General features: G+C 38.9%; 1 pseudogene; it reads left to right on the top strand.

Annotated features, from left to right (window-relative positions):
- The first annotated feature begins 1,901 nt into the window (after window positions 1-1,901).
- Window positions 1,902-2,506, top strand: LOC101393576 (nitric oxide synthase-interacting protein pseudogene; annotated as a pseudogene).
- The last annotated feature ends 6,316 nt before the right edge of the window (window positions 2,507-8,822 follow it).

Genomic DNA, 8,822 nt, shown 5'->3' with positions numbered 1-8,822 from the left:
GCCCACCACTATCAGTACAATGGCTGGAAGCTCGGAAGGATGCTCTTTGTCTCTGGCTATGCACAGTAAACTCCTTTCTTGAACTCCAGCCAGTATTTCCCAACCTTCCCCGTGAAAACAGTTATGTGTCCTTGAGATCCTTTAAATGTAATGCAAACCCAGGCACCACTCACCGGGGGTACCCCAAAGTTTGGCATTTGACACTCATCCTCCATGGGATCAAGTTAGATTTCATCATTCAAGATCTTGCTGAAACGTCATCTCTTCAGAGGTACCTTCTTTGATCATTCTAAACTAAGGAGCCTCTTCACAGACAATCTGTAACACATCTTACTTTTTTTCTTAGCATTTATCATATAAGGAACACTCAGTGGTTAGCATTTTATATATTTTGTTCACAACTTTATCAAATTCTCTTAATTTTCACAGTTTATAGTGGAGTTTCATGGGTTTTTTAACTTTGCAATCATGTCATCAACATGTCTCTTTTCTCCAATATGTATTGTAAATATTTCATTTCTTGTTCATATTGCATTAGCTGCTGCTCCAAAAAAAATAATGACAGACTCTGATTCCAGTTTTGTTTATTTTTGTTTTTGGCAGGTTCAAATATAAAATTGAAGCATTTTATTTCTGTAAGGAACATCAGTGGTCATAAAAACAGTTTCTCCTTATCTTGTAGAGATAAAACTCAGGGCTGAAATGTGGAGGCAATTTGAAAATGCCCTGATATACTGATGATTGAATGCCAGGTGATACTTGATTTGAAAAGAGAAGAGGATGACAGTTATGTTTTGAGTTCTATACAAATTTAGCATTTTGCCTCCTTAAATTAATGAATATTTTTAAAAATAAAAAATATGTAATATATACAGAGCTTAAACAAGTATAAACTGAAGAACCATGAACAATCCACTCACCTTAATAAATGGGCAGTACCATTGATGCTCTCACTGTGGCTCCTCCTGATCACACCCTTCCCTTATTTTATCTTGTGGAGGAAGTGGCAAGGAACTGTTCTGAATCTTGTTTCCATCACTCCTCTGTTTTTATATGTAGTTTTACTTACATATTCTTGAATTTATGTGAATGGTTTCATACTAATGTATTCATTAACAATTTGCTGTTTTCACTGTTTGTGAGATTCACGTTCATGTTAATTCATATCGCTATATTAATTTTCACTGCTGTATAATACTCAAGTGTGTAACAATGCCATACTTTATCCATTCTCCTACCCTGTGGATAAGTTAAAGTTAGCTATTTGGGCTGAGAGCTGAGCTGACCTGAGTCAACATAACATAACTATTTGCTCCAGGAGAGTCTTGTGCAGAAAGATAAGACTGCAACCTAATAAACAACTTCACTATTATCTTCAGGAAATTCTTGCAACTCCCTTCAACCAGGCAAATAGTTTGCACATTTGGAAAACAACTCTTATAAGGACAAGAGTTTGTTCATCCGCATACATGGTGAGCTTATCAGAACAACGGCATTAAAACAACAACAACAACAACTCTATTAATCCAAAAGAAGGCAGGAAAAGAGAGAAAATGGATCCGAGAATGGAAGGGACAAATAGAAAACAACTAGGAAGACGGTAGATTTAAATCCAACCATATCAATAATAACACTAAATGTAAATTGTCCAAACCCTGCAAGTAAAAGACAGAGATTGCCAAACAGGATAAAAAGCAAGAACTATTTGTCATCCACAAAAATACCAACTTGCAATATAAAGAATAGACAGGTTAACAGTAAGAGGGTGGGAAAAAGTTATAGCATAAAAACACCCACCAAAAGAGAGCTGGATCAGTTAATAGGAGACTACATTCTCGATCCTTTCTGCTGTACAGGCACAGTTGAAGAAGCCACAAAGGAACGAGGAGTCGTTTGTGAGGATGATGGGGCAAGGCAAGAACTGCACCACAGGAGCCGTCTACACAGACCACGAGAGTAAAAAGGACACAGTAGCCTCCGCCCACGGGACCCAGAACCGTAGACTGAGCCCGCATGCTGCCCAGGACTTCGACTGCTGCTGCCTTTCTCTGCAGCCCTGCCACGACCCTGTCGTCACCCCAGATGGCCACCTGTGTGAGCATGAGGCCACCCTGGAGTACATTCTGCACCAGAAGGAGATGCGTGCCACACGAAGGCCTGCCAGAAGTAGGGGGCGGGCAGCGTGAGCAGCAGAAAGAGCTGGAGTGGCTGCGGCCAGACCAGGTGAGGGCTTCCTGGAGGAGGAGGTGGCCGTCTTGAGTCGTCAGCCGGCCCCTCAACCCCGTCACGCCCAAGGATGCCTTGGGAAACCGCCCAGGTGATGCCCCACCCGCGATCAAGGACAAAGACAAAGCGCTGCCCAGCTTTGGATGTTGTCGCTGACCCCGAGGCCAAGGCCATCAGGCTAGAGAAGCCGGGGGAAGGTGTGCCCACGTCGGGACTCACGCATGTGCGCCTCACGCCCCTCGACGCCTGCGTGGGTGGCGTGGAAATCACCGCGCAGTGAGCGCCCCGGGGGCGCAGTGACCGCGACAGCCTGAGCCACGCCGCGCGTGCGCCGTGCTTCCTCCGGGGCCTGGTCGCCCCTGAGAGCGTGGAGAAGCTGAGTTAGAAGGACGTGGTGGACCGCTTGAATGGGGACGAGCTCGGGGACCGCGACATCATCGTGCGGCAGAGGCGGCGCCTGCCTTGCAGGCTCCAGAGTGAGGCTGCAGGCCCAGAAGTCGTGGGCTGGTGATGCAGGCCTGAGTGCTGGGCTCCAGATAAAGGGGCTTGGATGCGGGGGGAGCCGGAGAGGAAATTCTGGAACCAGACTGCGTGAGTACAGACCCTGGCTCGCTGCTAACTAGCTTGAGTAAGTTACCTTAACCTCTTTCTGCCTCGCTTTCTCCAAATTGAAAATGGGCCTATGAATAGTCTCTTCCTCAAAGGCCTGGTGTGAAGATTTAATGAGTAAGTATGTGAAGTGATTAGTACTGATTCCAATTTTTAATGGTAAATGGCCTTAATATTTTACCCTTTAAAGTAGTTTGCTGTTTTTAGTAAATAGCATTTAAGTAGCTTCCTTCTAATTCTACTTTCTTTGTAGTTATAATAACTCTATATTTTATTGAATAGCTTTTCAACATCTCTTGATATCCTTTAGTTTGTTGTTATAATGAAATATGTTGATAAAGTTTCTATTTCTGAAGTCCTTGCATTATTGAAATTAATCCCATTTGTTTATATCATAATTTTATAAATGGGTAGCTGGATTCAGACTTCTAATAGTTTATCTGAAATATTTGCTTCTATATTTGTAATTGGAATTCATCTTATTTTCTCTCCTGAGCTATCTTTACCGTCCTTTATACAATGAATTAGGGGTCTTTCATCTTTTTCTGTGGACTGGAATTACTTAAATAACAAGAATTACAGTATGTATGAATTTAGATTAAACTCAGTAAAATCATCTAAGCCTGCCACTGAATTTGGTTATGGTTATTGATCTGTTCAAATTTTCTATCTCCTTTTGGGTCAAATGGGATATTTTATGTGTTGATAACAAGTTATCTGTTTCTCTCCAATTTTCCAAATTTATTATCATGAGTTTGTACAAGATGCTTTAATATAAATCTTTAAGCTTTTCCATAATTGAAGATTCTACCTCATTATTAATATTGTATATTTATTTTCTCTCTCTCTCTCAATTATGTTTGCCAGGGATTTCCTTTTTTATTTTTTATTCTTTTTAAAGAACAAAATGTGTATTTTGTATCATATAACATAGAACGTGTAGTGTATTACAAAAAAATAAGGAACAGTGTCTTAAACAAGACTAAAGTTCATTTCTCTGTCATGTAAAAGAGGTGCAGAGATGTGTAGCCTGGGCCTGGTGTATCAGCACCCTGGCATCATCAGGAGCCCAGATTTAGCCTTCGTGCTCTGATTCCCAACGCCTGGCTTCCGTCCTTGTGGTCTGATAGTTCACGATGACTCGTGGAGCTCTAACGATCAGATTCGTGTTTCTGGCCAGCAGCAGGTAGAAGAAGGGAAAGATAAAAAGTCACTTCACCAATAATTCAGCTCCCTCTATTAGCCTTCCCGGAAGTTCCTGACCGCACTCTGTTCATGTATCATCTGCCAGAACTTAGTCGTAGAGCCACAGGTGAGGCAGGGGAGCACTAGGAATGCAGCCTGAGTAGATTTCCATTTGGAGAAAAAAAAAAAATCAAAATTCTATTAATAAATGAGAGAACAAGAATGGATATTAGGTATGACTGGAAGTATCTGCTCCAATTTTATGTACACTGTCAAACGTTTCTGCTTTCCCTTCTATTTTAAATTTTCATAGCTTTCATCTGAATTCATTTTTCTTCCTAATTTTTATTTGATATGTTTTCATTTTATTTTGATAAATCATCTTTTAAGTCCTGAGGTCAAACAGTTTGTGTATTCTTGGTCTTTTTAAAAAATTACAATAAAACATTTGAGAATATAAATTTGAAATCCTGTGTTCCCTTGCCTCATTTATGAGATCTTAACCCCTAACCAGTGGGGTAAATGTTTATGGAGCTGTCCAAAGATAGCTAGAACTAAAAGCATTGGATTTTAGGGTTTATGATCTTTGAACATATATTCCCTGAGCTGGGTGGTTATTTGACATATTAAACCTCTCTTCTTAAGTACATAGTCTCTCGTATCATAATTCATTTAACAAATTGCCTTTTGCCAGACATTTAGTGGTCTCAAGTTCTTCAAGATTCTAAGTATTGCTGTATCTGCCATCCTTACGATATATCTTTGTCTGTGTAATTATTTCCATAGGATTAATTTCTAGAAGTGGAATTTCTGTGTCAAAGGGTATAAAAAAGTAAAATCTGATACCCATCACAAAACAACTTATTAGTTTGATTGTCTTTTGCCCTCCAAAAAGTTTTCCAGAAAATGTAAATTGCTTTTTGTCATACACTTTCGGTGAGCACATAACTTGCTAAAGCTGGTTTAGATAGCAATCTGGTGATATCAGCCAAAATTTAAATAGGTTTGGCCACTGATGCAGCAAGTCCTCTTCTAGGAGTCTGTCTTACTGAATTGCTTTTGTATGTACACAGATACACACTGGACGTGGTGACTTGGGAATATAACCTTAAAGACATTAACTGAAAAAATCACTTTGAAGACACGTACATATGCTATGATTCCGTTTTGTAAAATAATACTATATGTGCATGTGTAAACATATATTAGTACTTATATGCAAAGTAAAGGAATGAGAAGAATACATATCCAACAAGGGTCAGTAGTTACATCTGAGGAGGTAAATGAGACTGGGCCCAGGAGAGGGAGATTGTGGTAAAGAGAAAGGCCCATGTTTAAGTTGATATGGTTTTGTATGTATCTTTTCCTAAGGATGTATTTTCATTTTACTATTAGAGGAAACAAGATACTTATTAATTAAAATTAAATTAGAATGTTGGCACATACTTTTAGATTATCTATACTATCATTATTTAGCTATTTATACTGCTTATTTATACGATTGCTTTATTTGTATTTCAGTGTCTCAACATCATCAAGGAGCTGGGTTCTTTCTCTCTTGCTAGTCTGCTAGGACATAGATTGGCTGCCATCGTTCCAGGTGTCATATAGAGACCCAACAAAATCCAGTGAAAGAAAAAGGGCTACTTTCATAATGTCTCCTCCAAAAAAACAAATATTAGCAAGCAAGCCACTGAGCAGTCCTCCCCCCATACACACACAGACACCTCCCTGGTCATAATTTTTGCCATGTCCATTCCTAAACCAGTCCCTGGCAAGGGGAAGTAAAACACCATGACAGAATTAATGAAGAACCACACTGTAACAAGAAAGGTTGTACCTCAGAAAAACTTGGGGTCTTTAAATAAGCAAAATGGGTATAATGGTTATTGCATAAGCAACCAACAAGTTCTGATAATGTGGTGGAAGTGTCCCTCTTCTCCCATGATAAGTACTCCCCCCCCTTTTTTTTAATTAATTATTCTATAGTTTGGACCTCAAGAGAAATCTTACAAGTGCACTTCCCCCAGAAAGATCAGTTGTCGTATTTCAACCAGTGGAAGTTGTGGTTTGGGGCAATTTATATTGAAAGTACATATGTCTATTAAGGGTCTAGGAAAATTCCTTCTGCTCTGCATGTATCCACAGATTATGAAGTTCCATAGGGAACTTAATGGATTACCACACTTAATCTTAAAGAGTATTAGATTTGATAAATCATAAAACAAATATGCAGTTTTAAGAATTTATCTACAGCCTGGAGCCACAGCTCTTTCCTCCCAAAAAAGGAGCCATCCAAATACAGTAGTTCCCTAGCATTGGAGCTGGGAGCAGAGAGTGCATTTAGACCAAGAGAACTAACCCCGCAGCCAAGGTTGGCCAAATATTCCTTCCCTCATCATAGGTTGGGCCTCCCAGAATCAGAGAAAGGCTTGATACAAACAGAATTTTTCCTTGAATAAGGAGACCATTCTAATTTCTTCACTAACCCAAACAAGTGGGTAATATTTCAGCTAATTTTTTTTTCTTTTGGCTGAGGAAGATTCACCCTGAGCTAGCATCCACTGCCAATCTTCCTCTTTTTCTTGTGTGTGCACTGTAACCACAGCCTGGCCACTAACAGACGAGTGTTGTAGGTCCATGCCTGGGGACCAAACCCAGGCCACCGAAGCCAAGCACACTGAACTTAACCACTAGGCCACAAGGACTGGCCCTCAGCTAAAAATTTTAACAACTTGCAAAAGACCAAGTATAGGCAAGTGTGAGAGTATAGAACCCCTGAGAGATTCAGACGCTAAAGAAGTTTATACCAACTCACAGGTTATTCTTCACGAACATCACTGGGTACTTAAGAAAGATGGAGGACAGGGTGGTACTGAAGGCATAGATCCCCACCCAGATCCTTCTTGCCCATCGAACAAAAGGTAACCATAGCAACAACAAAGTGCATACCTAGCTCAACTATGTACTGTTGAGATTTTATCTTCGGTGTTCAGCAATTTAAATATAATGTACCTGGGTGTGGTGTTCTCTGTAGTTATTTAGCTTGGTGTTAATTGAGGTTCTTGATCAATGGAGTAATGTCTGTCATCAGATTTGGAAAAGTCTTGGCTCTTATTTCTTCAAATAAAAGTTCTGTACGTCTTTTTTCCTCTCTTTCTGGTTTTCCAATAACACATGCATTAGACTAGCTGACAGTATCCCACATTTCCTTTTTGCTCATTTCTGGGTTTTTTTTGTTGTTGTTGTTGCTGTTATTTTTCTTTGCTCTTCATGCTTCATGCACATTGACCTCTACTTTGGTATTTCTTCAGATTTATTAATCCTGTCTTCTGTTGTGTTCATTCTGCAGTTAAACTCATTGAATGAGTTCCTTATTTCAAATACTGTATTTTGTTATTTCTAGAATATTCATTTGATTCTTTTTATAGATCACAATTCTCCATTGAAATACTCAATTTTACATTCATTTTATCTTTTCTTCTCTTTTATTTTATATATTATCTGGTTTTTGAAGCCCTTGCCTGCTATCTCTGAATCATCTCTAGGTCTGTTTCTATTGACTATTTTATCTATTATTGGGCCCTTTTCTTCTTTTCATGTATGGTAACTTTTGTATTGCATGCTGGACATGGTGAATGAGACCCTATACTACGTTATCTTCCTCTAAAGAAGAGTTGACTTTTGTCCTAGGTGGCAGTTAAAGTACCAACAGATCACTTTGTTCCTGGTGAGACCCACTTTTACATTTTGCTATATTGGGTCTACTACAGTTTTGTCCTAATACATTTGTCTTTGCCTATATGACATTGACTTTATGGGGTTTCAACTGAATGTCCTGATTATTTGTGTATTTTAAAAATAAGTAATTTTTTTCAGAGGAAATGATAATATTTTTTCTATATTTCTAGCCTCTATAAACAACTAAATTTTCTTTTCATTATTTAAGTGAATTTGAAGCAAACATGATTGATGGTGGGAGAACAACACTGCTTAACTAGACCACTGCTAATTTACACTAGTTCTGCTTTCTTTACATTTCTGTACAGAACAATGCCCAAGTCTGTATTTTCTTTTCCAACCACACAGCCATAAAAAAGAAGATGTATTCTTAGAAAATCTCAGGATTGAAGAGAAATAAAAGTTCATTATAAACAAAAACGTGTGCTCACTTGTTGTGTTAGTTCCTCATTGTGTGGCCATTTACAATGAGATGAACTAGGTTGAACGTTAACAAGGATGAATGTCAAGTTCTGCAGCTGAATTAAAAATAACAGTTGCAATAGAATAAAATAAGTAACACTTATAATGAGCATCTCATGTGAGAATAAAACTCAATCTGAGTCCTAATGTTAAGGATTTAAAATTAAACTAAACATATGTTGGTTAGGAGGGTTTAGGTACTTGAAAATATAGGTGTCTTGAAGATTCTCTAAGGTCCAAACATTTCTCAGCTCCATGACTGAGAATGTGCCACTGAACTTCCCTGCAGGACAGGTCCTGGAATATCCCTGTTATTTCCCCCAGCCTGATCCCAATGAAAGAACACGAGAATGCAAAACTGGGCCCTTAGTAGGGTGGCAACATGTAAATACAAGGAGTAGTCAACTAGAAGCATGGGGTCTAGAGCTCTAGGTCTTCAAGAAATATCTTGGGAAAAAATAAATACCTTGATTTCCTCTTTTCTGCTTTATTTTGATTTTCTGAAAAGTGCCTAACTAAAGCTGGCTGTCAGTTTTGTTTCCCTGAGGAATAAGAGCTGCTCAAGTAAACACAATAAATGATGTTAAAACAAATGTAGG

Source organism: Ceratotherium simum, chromosome 30 (genome assembly GCF_057802395.1).
Source record: "Ceratotherium simum simum isolate JZ-2026a chromosome 30, ASM5780239v1, whole genome shotgun sequence".
NCBI lineage: Eukaryota > Metazoa > Chordata > Mammalia > Perissodactyla > Rhinocerotidae > Ceratotherium > Ceratotherium simum.
Note: the sequence above shows the minus strand (reverse complement) of the source record. Positions and strands in the feature narration are given on the sequence as shown.